We start from the raw sequence: 13,256 nt of genomic DNA, 5'->3' as shown, positions 1-13,256 counted from the left end.
ACAAGCTAAAATCTAAGGAATTTGTATTAAATGTGCCGAAATTCTCTGGCACATCAACACCCCCAACTTAATCTCTTGCTTGCCCTCAAGCAACTGAAACGACACTATCCTATTCTAGACTCCATCTAAACGATATGAAACAATAGTGACCGTGGACGGTGTTAGTTTCAATACTACAAGCATGCATTTTCATTTATTTACCCTTCCTGAACCATCATTGTTATTTACAAAGAACCTAATCAACTTGTGAAACTTTGAGCCGCGACCTGAGCTGAGTGCACTTGCATTCGACGTCAAAAACTCAACTTCTGCCCAACCTCACAATTCATGTGCCCTCACTAGAAAGAAAGTTCTAAACTCACAATATTTACAATGACAACAAAAGGGACGGATTCACAAAGACACTTACTGTCAAAAAAAGTTTCAAGTGTTACAACATGCCATACCATAGGCTTGCCGTTATTTTAATTCATCGCTTTATTCTAAAAATGATCGGTTGGAGATCCCATATAGACTTTTTAAGCTTATAATGTAGGTTTAGGGAAGGGTCGGATAAGCATTTGGGTACAACTTACTACACCCTCCTAGAACACTACTCACATTTGTTTTCTTGTTGCTCTTTGCTTATTTTCAAACCACATAGCCCTCCTTAGCTCCTAATTTCCCACATTGAACCGCTTTAAATACCTCACTAATTTTCTTCAAGACTCCATATTTATATATATATACATACATCTCTTTTTTCTTTTTCTTTTTCTTATTTTTTCTTGCAAATTTGTTTTTTTTGCTTTTGGAGCTTCAATAGCTTCATATCTTGAGGTATACTTTCCCACACTCACTATACAACATTGCCAATTTTCGTCTTGACATCACACCCCCAACTTAGGCTTTTAGGATCATTCTCAATGTTCAAGGAGGGACGAGTTCAAAAGAGGAAATTATTTTACAAAAGGGGAAATGTTTGTAGCGAGGTGGCCAAAGAAAAGGTTAAAGGCTCAAGTGGGGTAACTAATGATAATATCTATACAATGGGTAGCTTGAAAGCCTTACTGGTTTTTCAAAATCACAAAGAATGCTAAGATCATTTCTCCAACCAAATGTAATTATCATTAGCATTGAAAGACCAACCAAGCAAGTTCTAGATGGCAGAAGTAAATATAAGAATTATTTATACGAAGACTCACACACATGGCACATGAACTGTTTGGCTCAACATAGTTTTAGCCCTCGAGTCAACACTTAGCAACTCGAAGCTTTCATCATATTTACATGTATGACTCTAGGTAAACATAGAGTCAAAGAGCGAGCCTCAAGTTCACACAATTGATTTCTTTTTTTTATATCAATGGAAGGGTATAGGCTATTTATAGGCACACATGCTTGAAACTAGACAATTACACACACCGGTCAAAATGTTTCATTCTACTGCCCTGGTTCTCCTATTACACCCTTGGAAAAGAACCGGACGAAGAAAAACCAAGGGGGATTCATTGCTAATTACTAAAGATGAACATACAACTATCTACTTGTTTTTGTTTTTTTATATACAAAGATAACCTATGTACAAAACCACACAACACAAGTATATACAGAAACCACAAAAGTTGGTTTATATAACACAAAAACATGTATAACAGTTTAATTCACAAAAAAAGTTCGTACAATGCTATCCCACCCCAACTGAAAAGCATGCATTGTCCCCAATGCATAAGAATGCAAAATAGAGTTTAGGGGCTCCCTGAGGCACACTAAGCGCTATGGGAGTCGGAAACCGGCTGAATGATGGTGGGGTCACCCTCTGATGCTTAAGCTGGGACCGATGAGATCTCGGTCGTAGGAGTAGTGACCTCCACTAATGGAGGATGGATCTCTCACTGGCCCAAAACTAGAGCTGGGGCCTGTGAGCTACTAGCCTCGCCTGCTGATAGCTGAGTGGTCGATAGATTTGCTTGGGCGACCATGTTTGCTAGCGAATGTTCTATTTCCTTCTGAAAAGCTACTTGTTCCTCCTCTGCAACTGTAGGGGCAACAATCTGCTTACCCTTCTCCTGAGGACCCTCATCCTCCTAGAACCATGAATCCTCATCAGTCTCTCCCTCGTCTGCCTCCCCACCTTCGGACTCTGCAAAGTGTCCGGACCCTTCCTTAGAAGGGATGTCAATATGTGCAGGGGAAGCTAGAGGCTGGGAAGCCCCAACAGTCTGAGGTGCAGGGTTTTCATGAAAGTGGATAAATCAAGGTATAATCTGGCCATGGCCATGCCCGCTCCCTGCTCTCCTTCCTTGGGCATGAAGGAGGATAGATCGAACTCCAAAGTTTTTATTTTGTGGAGCTCAGTCTTCATTGGAAACATAATCACGGAGCTTTGGCAAGTGGCCAACCTCACCCCCTTTTTATTTTTAACCTGTAGCTCAAGCTGCTTCAGGCGATCCCCATAAGTTGTCCATTGATGTTGGAGGGCCGTAACTGAGGACTGGATAGGGCTCAAAGCTTGCCTGATGAGTGTGGGGAGGTTCTTCAGAAGCTGGTCTACCTTAGCATTTGCATGCTGAGCTAAGAGACCGAGCCTTGAAACAACTGGCAGTGCAGCAGAAGGCTATGCAATGGTGGCCTAAGAGGTGGGCTGTGGAGGGGAAGTGGATGCAACAGTAGCCTGAGGAGAAATAGGAGTCTAGGAATCTGGGGGCTCTGTATCAGCAATAATTTGGGTCTGAACCTCTGGGGGAGCAACATCTACTGCATCATTAATGTGCATGATATCAATCTCCTTCACGGGAATAGAAGTGACGTAGCTGTCTGGTTGGCCCGGATCCCTAACTCTCGGAAGATGAAGTCACCACATCAATCTTTATCCCAGTCATAATGAATGCAATGAGAAGAGCTTTCTCAATGCTTATGTCAGTTTCATTTTGGGACGGTATCAATCGAGAGGTGACAAAACTGAGCCAGAATCTACCTTCTCGTGTGAGATCTTCCTTGAATATTTTATGTTGAGGGTCAATCCAAGCAGGGGTCCCCTTGGCTATCACTAATGCTATCCAACTACGCTTATTGTCTCTGTTGTCCCATTTGGTGTCATACTTTGCTGTGCCCGATCTCCAGTTTGGGAAGTAGAACTCATTTATGGTGTCACTGCTACAAAACACCTGCTTCCCCCGAACCAAGACAGTATCACAGAAAACTTTGTTGCGCTTCTGTTGAGGGGTCCTGGAGGCTCCATAGGATGCATAAAATTCACGGACCACTATTTCATTGTAATCATCCGGCAGCTTAGTGAAGCACTCCCGGTTTCTAGACTTGATGTTCTCCAGTATGTGAGGGTACTGCTCCTATAGACCGTTCAGACTTAGTTATTTTTTGGCAAGGATTTTACGTTTTGTTAGCCCTTCTCTAAACAGATCCCTAGAACCTTCGACCCTAAACCTGAGTTGGAAATCATCTCCTTTTTTTCTTCTTGCCTCATTTTGTATGTCAACTGATGGCAAGGTCTCCTCCTCATCAGACTGGGAGGGATGTGTAGCAGTAGGGTCCGGTCGTGAACGTTTGGCTAGTTGTGCTTGACGACTAGTGGACGCCCTTTTCTTGGAAGAAGATGTATGTTTATTGGGAGCCATATCTGCACAAAATGAAGTGTGAGAAACATAGCAGGCATCAGAAGAAAGAAAAAAAATTTGCACAGAACACAAGTATGTGACAGGTTATGCGGTCGCATAACCACTATGCGGACTGCAAATCTGTCGCAAAACTTTTGGCTACTGAGAGTAAAAAATTATGCGATGGCTTATGCGATCGCATATCCATTATGTGGTTCGCATAACCATCGCATAACTAAATACTTGGAAAGTATATTAACACTATGCGATCGCAAAGTCCACCGCAAAGATGGATTTGCGATCGCAGAATTGCCGCAAACAACATGTTAAAAAGCCATGAAACTATTTCAGTATGTGGTGGCTTTGCGGTACGCATATCACTTATGCGATCGCAAAGCCGCCGCATTTTGTAATCTTCCTCAAGTGACCTAGGGTTTCCTATGCAATAAAAATGCGGACCGCAAATTGACTATACAGTCCGCAGAAGTCATCGTTCTCAACATTTTGAACTCCACCCTCAACAATGGCGAACCTAATTTCATACCCAACACCCCAAGCCTAACTACTTATCCAAGAACCCCCTCACATTATGAACAAAATACCCAAAATACGAAGAGGAAAATAAAATGAACAAAAACTAAAGAAAAAAAAATAGGAAAAACACAACGAAATTTAAACTAAACTTTACATGGATGAAATCGGGAGAGGAGAACATACCAGTGATGGAGAAATGAGCACACTTGGGAGATGAATTCAACAGGTGTTGTTTACTCTTTTCGATTCTACTAGCCGTTTTCCTTTCTCTTTTTTTTTTTCATTTTGTTTTATTTTCTTTCTGATAAAAAAAAAATTCTTTTCTTTTATTTTTTAAGTGTTTGAATGCTGGTGATATGCGAGGGGTAGGGATAATTACCTTTGCAACATTTGCGGTGGACAAGTCATTGCATAGCACCTTATGCGACCGCATAAGTGTTATGCGGTAGGTTCTATTTGAGTTGCTCATGGACACAATGCATTGAATTTGTGAGATTGCATAACTGAAATGCGGTCCACAAAGTGCACATCTTCGCCGCATTTCTACCACAAAATTTTGCCAAACAAACTGTTCGGGTTTGCGACCACTATGCGGTCCGCATAGTTAAAATGCGACCGCATATGTGTAGCAGTTTTCCCATGGTGACTTTTCTTCACTTTCACACGCAATTTTACCCAGTGTTAGCTCTTTTGAATCACCTGCACTCTAACACACACTTTAAATTGCTCAATTAAACCTATCTAACAAAAGTTAAAATTTAAAGGACAAAAATGGTGTTACCACACATGGATTGCCTCCCATGAAGCGCTTGATTTAACGTCGCGGAATGACGAAGTTGGCCTTTCTTTGGGTTTACTCATTTGTCGGGCACAGACCATCTTTGAGAGCCAACTGTTCCACCAAGTATTTTTCTCCATCTGTGCCCAAGTAGTGCTTGACTCGCTAGCCATTTACTTTGAAGGTTCGGAGTGCATCCTGCGATTCTAATTCCATAGCTCCAAAAGGGGATACATTTACCACCTTGAACGGACCAGACCATTTTGATTTGAGCTTGCCCAGAAACAATTTGAGCCTTGAGTTGAAGAGTAAAACCAAGTCACCCGACTTGAACTCCCTTTTCAAGATCTTTTTGTCATGGACGAACTTCATCCTTTCTTTGTACACACCCGCACTTTCATATGCATGGAAACGGAATTCCTCCATTTCATTGAGTTGTGTTAACCTCAAATTTGCAGCTTTAGCCTAGTCCAAGTTCAACCTTTTGAAAGCCCACATGACTTTGTGCTCCAGTTCTACGGGTAGATGACAAGCCTTGTCGAAGACTAACCGATAAGGAGAAGTGCCAATAGGGGTTTTGTACGCCGTGCGGTATGCCCACAACACGTCGTCTAGCTTCCTTGACCAGTCGGTCCTATTTGCATTAACAGTCTTTGCTAGAATATTCTTTATCTCCCGGTTGGAAACTTCAACTTGGCCACTTGATTGGTTGATAAGGTTTGGCCACCTTTTGATTGATGCCATATTTCTCTAGTAACCCCCTGAAAGCCTTGTTACAGAAGTGAGACCCACCATTACTAAGAATGGCTCTAGGAGTGCCAAACCGCGTGAATATATTTTTCTTTAATAATGTGGTCACACTCCTTGCCTCATTTTTTGGTAAGGAAATTGCTTCAACCCATTTGGACACATAGTCCACAGCCACCAAGATATATTTCATACCACAAGAGCTTACAAAGGGACCCATAAAATCAATTCCCCACACATCAAAGATTTCTATCTCCATCACAAGTGCATTGGCATTTCATGCTTCTTGGAGATTGTCCTTGCCTTTGGTATTGGTCGCAAGCCTTGACCATTTGATTGGCATCATGATAAATCGACGGCCAATAATAACCACATTCAAGAACCTTTTCCGCCATTCGATTGCCCCCATGGTGACCCCCGACCGGTGAGTCGTGGCATGTCTTTATAATTGGCATAATCTCCTCTTCTGGAACACACCTTCGGATGATGTTATCAGCACAAATACGGAACAAGAATGGTTCTTCCCAATAGTATTGCCGACAATATCTTAAAAACTTCTTCTTCTTATAAGATTCCAATCTATCTAGAATAAGGTCACTAACCAAGTAGTTAGCAATATTGGCATACCAAGGAGCAAAAGTATTAGATAATGCCAATATGTGTTCATCCGGGAAAGCATCATTGATTTCAAGATCTTCCTTTGGTCTCCCTGCCTCTTCAAGCCTTGATAAATGATCGACCACTTGATTTTCCGTCCCTTTTCGATCTTTAACTTCGAAGTCGAATTTTTGCAACAACAGGACCCACCGAGTCAACCTAGGCTTTGCATCCTTCTTTGCTATAAGATAGCGAAGAGCCGCATGGTCTGTGTACACTATCACCTTGGATTCCAACAAATAAGCCCAGAATTTCTCAAAGGCATAGACAATGGCAAGAAGTTCTTGCTCAGTCACCATATAGTTCATTTGCGCACCATTGAGTGTCTTGCTTGCATAATAGACCAGGTGAAGACCCTTGTTATGATGTTGGCCAAGCACGGCCCTAATAGCTACACCACTGGCGTCACACATGAGTTCGAATGGAAGAAACCAATCAGATGTGACAATAATAGGTGCCGTGGTGAGATTTTGTTTCAATTTCTCAAATGCTTTGAAGCACTTCTCATCAAACACAAATTTTGCATCTTTATCAAGGAGTTTGCACATGGGACTTGCAATCTTGGAAAAATCCTTGATGAAACTCCTATAAAATTCGGCATTCCCCATAAAACTTTGGACAACTTTAACTGAAGTAGGTGGAGGAAGCATAGAAATGATCTCGATCTTTGCCCGGTCAACCTCTATGCCATGTTTTGAAATTTTATGCCCAAGACAATGCCTTAATCCACCATGAAGTGGCATTTCTCCCAGTTAAGCACAAGGTTGGTCTCCTCACATCTCTTGAGAACTTGTCTAAGGTTGTTAAGACAATTCTCAAAAGAGTCACCTACCACCGAAAAGTTGTCCATGAAAACCTATAGAAAATCCTCCACCATATCTAAGAAGATGGACATCATGCATCTTCAAAGGTAGCCAGAGCGTTGCATAAACCAAACGGGATCTGGCTAAAGGCAAAAGTTCCATAAGGGAAAGTGAATGTTGTCTTCTCTTGGTCCTCCAATGCTATGTTGATTTGGATGTAACCGGAATATCCATCAAGAAAGCAATAGAATGACCTTCCCGCTAGCCGATGAAGCATTTGATCAATAAACGACATAGGGAAATGGTCTTTGCATGTGGCACTGTTGAGCTTCCGATAATCCATAAACACCCTCCATCTGGTCACCGTTCTTGTTGGAATGAGCTCATTTTTGTCATTTTTAATCATGGTCATGCCTCCCTTTTTCGGCACACATTGCACCGGGTGAAAACTATAGGCAATGTTGTAGACCACCCCGGCATCCAACCACTTGATGATTTCTTTCTTTACCACCTCTTGCATGTACGGGTTTAACCGTTGTTGATGCTCTGCACATGGTTTAGTCTCATTCTCCAATTGGATCTTGTGTTTGCAAATTCCGGCAGGAATCCCTCGGATGTCAGCAATTGTCTACCCAATAGCTTGCATATGCTTCTTAAAGACATCCAACAATTGTTCTACCTACACATCATTAAACAAAGAAGAAATGATTACTGGTAAAGTATCATTTAAGCCAAAATATTTATACCTCAATTGTGGTGGAAGTGGTTTGAGCTCTAGTTGCAGTGGCTCAATAATGGAAGGTTTTGCGGGAGGAGTGGCTCTATTCTCCAAGTCGAGAGAGAGCTTCGCCGGAGCATAAGTGTAGGACCCAAGCCCATCCAATGCATTGACTAATTCCATATAGCCATCCATATCTTCACCATCGAAGTTCACCAAAATAGCCGCCAACACCTCACCGAGGCATTGTTCTTCCATCTTCATTTCAACCGCATCTTCCACTTCATCAACAACATCAATCACCGAGATGCTTTCATATTCATGTGGTAGTTTCATATCCTTACTTGCTTGGAATGTAACCTCTTTATCATTAACACAGAATTTGATCTCATTCCGTTCCGAATCCATTAGTGCTCTTCTTTTGGTAAGGAATGGTCTTCCCAAAATGATAGGGATCTCTTTGTCAACTGCACAATCAAGGATTACAAAATCGGTGGGTAAATGAAACTTTCCCACTTTTACAAGCACATCATCGACAATTCCCACCGGTTTATTTATGGAACGATCGACCATTTGCAATCTCATACTTGTGGGCCTTGGCATACCTAACCCTACTTGCTTGTAAATGACAAGAGGCATTAAGTTGATGCTAGCCCCATTATCACAAAGGGCTCTTGCAAAATCATGTGTCCTAATAGGATATGGAATGGTGAAAGCTCCCAGGTCTTTTTTCTTTTGAACGGTGGATGTTGCAGTGATGGAAATAACCTGGTGAGTCACATTCACCACTTCATTCTTGGTGGTTCTCTTCTTGGTAATAAAGTCTTTCAAATATTTAGCAAAACCCGACATCTCTTGAAATGCTTCTACAAATGGAATATTCACCGATAACTGCTTGAGAATGTCATAGAACTTTTCGAGTTTGCTATCATCAACCTTCCTAGCAAGTCTTTGAGGGAATGGAGGAGGAGGTCTATGAATAGGTGGTAGAGTTTTTGGTGTCTCTTTTACCTTTTCCTTTACCTTTTCCTGGTTTTCTTCTTCAACTTTCAACTCTTCCAGAACCTTTTCAACTTCAACAACACTTGGCTCTTCAACCAAAGCCTCATGTTTGGATTCTTCGACTTCAACCACTTGTTCACTCCCTCCTTGTAGTACCTTCCCACTCCGAGTAGTAATTGCCATGATATGAGAAGTTGGACCACTCCTACTACCCTTTGGGTTCGTAATTGTGTCACTTGGAAGTGTCCCTTTTTGCTTCGGGTTTTGTTCCCTAGAGAGATGTCTCATTTGCATCTCCAATTTTTTAATGGATGCGGTATGAGAGCCAACAAGCTCGGTCATATTCCTCATAGAAGTGTCAGACTTCTCTTGATTTTGCAATACCCGTTCAAGCATGCTTTCCAACTTGGAATCACTTGAGGAACCTTGATTTGAATATTGACCCTTTGGAGGAACATAAGGGTTGGAACTCCGATTTGAGAAGTTGTTGTTTTTGTTGTTATTCCAATTTCCTTGATGTGAGACACCATGGTCATTTCGCCACTGTTGGTTGCCTTGCCCTTGCGGGTTACGCCTCCATTGATTTTGTTGTCCTTGACCTTGGTATTGTTGCCTTTGATATCCTCCTTGAGAGTTGTTGACATAGTTTGCCTCCTCAAAGTCTTCATTTGATATGGGTTGCACATCATCCACCACATTTACCTTCTTCGTTTGGCTTTCAATGAACATCTTTGTCAACACATTGACATTGGTGGCAAGCCCTGCGATTACTTGTTCTCTCTCTTGATTTTCCTTGATCATGTTGGTCAAGGAAGGAGAACCATATGTAATTACACCTGTGGTGTCCTCTAAGTGCCAAGCTTGATTATGTTGTGCCATTTTGGCAAGGATTTGTGTGACCCTTGCAAATGTCTTGTCCATAAAAGATCCATCGGCTGCATTCTTGGATATAGATTGGTTCATAGGATCTAAACTCATGTAGAATTTCTCCAACAAGATAGAATCCGGAAAATCATGATTGGGAGACCTCACCAAATATAACTTGAATCGATCCCATGCCTCATGTAGATGTGCTCCCGGTACTTGATTGAAAATTTTTAAATTTTGTCCCCGAGCTCAGATTTCTTCCTTTGCGGTAACCATTTAGCTAAGAATGCTCGGACAAGTTCAGGCCAAGAATGAATGGAATTTGGTGGCATGTTTTGAAGCCATTTCCTTGCATCGCCAGCTAGTGAGTACTTGAACACCCTCAACCTTTGGGCATCATCAGAGACGTTGTTCTGCTTATGCATCACACACACACCCAAGAATTTTCTAAGATGTTGTGTTGGATCATCATCAGTGGAATTCCTGAAAAACCCCTCCGCTTTGAGCATTAGGAATAAACCATGTTCCGCTTTAAAAGTTGCAACACCAACAATCGGAGGTACAATAGCATTTGTATCCTTGATGTACTCATCTATGTCCGCAAAAGGATTTTCTTCCATTTCTTCCTCATGTTCGGCCATGTCTTTTTATCAACACCAAGCAAAACAAGCAAAGTGTGATGGAATAGAACAAGACGTAAAGTAAAGCACACACTAATTAATAATTTCAAAACCGTATTCCCCGGCAATAGTGCCAAAATTCGATACGCTCAAATTACACTTTAATTAAATAGTGTAAGGAGGTCGGTGTCAAATATAATAACCCAACAAGGTTGGGGTCGAATCCCACATGGAATAGGTGTTAAAAGGTTACTCGAGTAGTGTGCTACTTGACTTAGGTCGTAATTCTATTCGGTTAACTGTAACAAGAGTATGATATGATTGTGATTTGAAGAGAGAACTAATTGTAACATTGAGAATGTAAATAATTTGATTAAAAAAACCAAGATTGTGTCCTCTTTAATGAAATGTAATGCTATCGGTGTTAATATGATATATTTCTAATGGAAGGTTCTTTAGATATGCAAATAATATCTAAATGACTACCCAATATTTTCCAATAATTGGGTAGTATTTCCTCTTTATGATTTTATAAATATAAAAGAGTTGAAATTAAGAACAATCAATATATGCCAAAGAAAACTCACTTATTCCTAAGCGATTCTATTAAACAAGGTTTAAAGCCTTGAGTCTTTGATATTTACTTCTACCAAACTCTAACTCACTTTTTCAAGTAAAGAAAGAATTTAATGGCACTTGTTAATATTTGCAAACACCAAAAATAAATGAATAATGAAAAATAAATATATATAAACCAACTATTATACATATATTCAATATTAAACACTCATTAACATAACACCCATTAACATAACACCCATTTAGGGTCCACAACCTTAATATTTAAAGTTAGCTACATATGCTAAAATACAAAAAGATGAGAATATTAAATGCCATAAAGCTTACAAAGTGCAATATTTTTCACTCTAAAGCTTCCAAAAGAGAGGAATATTAAAGGGTTGGAATGTAGCTCAAAAACAAGATAAGATACCCCCACAAAACCCCAATAAATCTATTTATAGTGGCCTGAAATTCGGGACCAATTTCGGACAAAAGTACCTTTCCAGGTCAATTATGCGACCGCATATCTGTCGCATAACAAACATGTGTCCGCATTCTTGTCAAAGCCATCGCATCCTCGAACTCTAGTTTTTAGGTGGTCGTCGCATCTTGGTTATGCGGTCTGCATTGTTGATTTGAAACCGCATAGTGTCACCGCATTTTCAGCTTCAGCAACTTCCACAACGGGTTTGCGATCCATTATGCGGCCCACAAACCTGTTATGCGGTCGCATAATGGACCACATTTCTTGCACCTGAATTTGGCCAACAGACTGTTGGGCTATGCGATTCCTCTGGGAAATATGCGGCTCGCATGTTATATTTGCGGTCCACATTGTTGCATCTGCGATCGCATTCTACCATTTTCTTATCCTTTTGCAGCTTTTTGTTTTCATTTCCATTTTCTCTGGCCCTTACACCTCATACACCGCAAAACATTAAAATTACATAACATAAAAGATAATTGCATTTAAAACAAGCTAAAATCTAAGCAATTTGTATTAAATGTGCCGAAATTCTCCGGCACATCATATACATAAACAAGTAGTGTTGGCTGTCTTTGATATTGAACCATTTATTGCGCTAATTTTTGCCTTTTGTCCCCAGGCAAGCACTATACAGTAGATATAGTTAGCAAAGTAATATATTTCCATGTTGCTTTGCTGGAGGATTCTATATTCGTTATACTTGTGCTTTTGATGTAAATTGAAATCCCTCTATATTTCTGATTTCCTCCTTTCAACTTTTAATTTAAGAATAAGGCTATGGAAAAGTTCTGTTGATTCACATAGGCGTACATATAACTTCAGTCATTAATCAAACTGTTCCACCAGCAAATCCTCCTACCATATATTACATAGTAATCCAAATAAAGTTGCTGATGTATGAATATGCATAGAAATGCTTTAGGCGTGATTAATAAATCATCGTGGCTATGGGTACGGTTCCTGTGGCATGGTCACGATATGTAAATCCCATTCGTGTGTGAATTTTATGTGACCCGATCATAACTTCGAACATTAATAAAATAAACATGTCGCGAATGGTGGGTGCATTTCATGTAGCGTGATTTCCGGTGTGTTCCAAAATGGCAAGTGTACGACAATCATAACTTGTTCAAGAAATAATTCCATAAATCCTAAAAGCGGCTAAATTAATTAAAAGCGGTTATATAGTTTAAAATGCACACTAGGTTCAAAACATGTATTAATCAGATAATTAGGCCAATATTAATAGTAAAGCGATCGTGCTCGAACCACGGAACCCAAGAATGCCTAACACCTTATCTCGGGTTAACATAATTCCTTACTTAGAATTTTTGGTTTCGCAGACTTTTAAATAAATTCAAAATTCTCCTCGATTTGGGATTTAAAATAAACTGATGACTTGGGACACAAAATAAATTATTCCAAGTGGCGATTCTGAAAATGAATAAAATAATTCCATTTCGAATAATGTCATTTTAATTGGAAAAACTCTCTCACATACCCCCCTTTTCGGGTGGTAAAAAGTAGGTATGACACCCGCGAGTCCTAAATTGTAATCGTTGTGTTTCTTAATAAGTACTACAATGCCTAAGTTGTGTCTCCGTGTTGGCCAAGAATTATGATTATTCTCGTGGTATTTGTTCATTGTTGAGTATTGGTTCCAGTGGAGGTTTCATTTGTGAAGTTAACTGTTGGTACAAGTTTGGTTATTGCTGATTCCCTTGCCGGGGCATATTTAAATTCCTACTAGTGGTTTTGTTGCCGGGATGTATTTAATTTTTCCTGTTGGTTCCCTTGCCGGGATGTGTTTATTCTTATTGTTGATTCCTTTGCCGGGATATTGTTGTTTCCTTATTGTTCCCTTGTCGAGATTCTTTTGTGTTAGTGTT

This window comes from Nicotiana tabacum, chromosome 6 (genome assembly GCF_000715075.1).
Source record: "Nicotiana tabacum cultivar K326 chromosome 6, ASM71507v2, whole genome shotgun sequence".
Lineage (NCBI taxonomy): Eukaryota > Viridiplantae > Streptophyta > Magnoliopsida > Solanales > Solanaceae > Nicotiana > Nicotiana tabacum.
The sequence above is the reverse complement of the archived record's forward strand: the minus strand, read 5'-3'. Positions refer to the sequence as shown.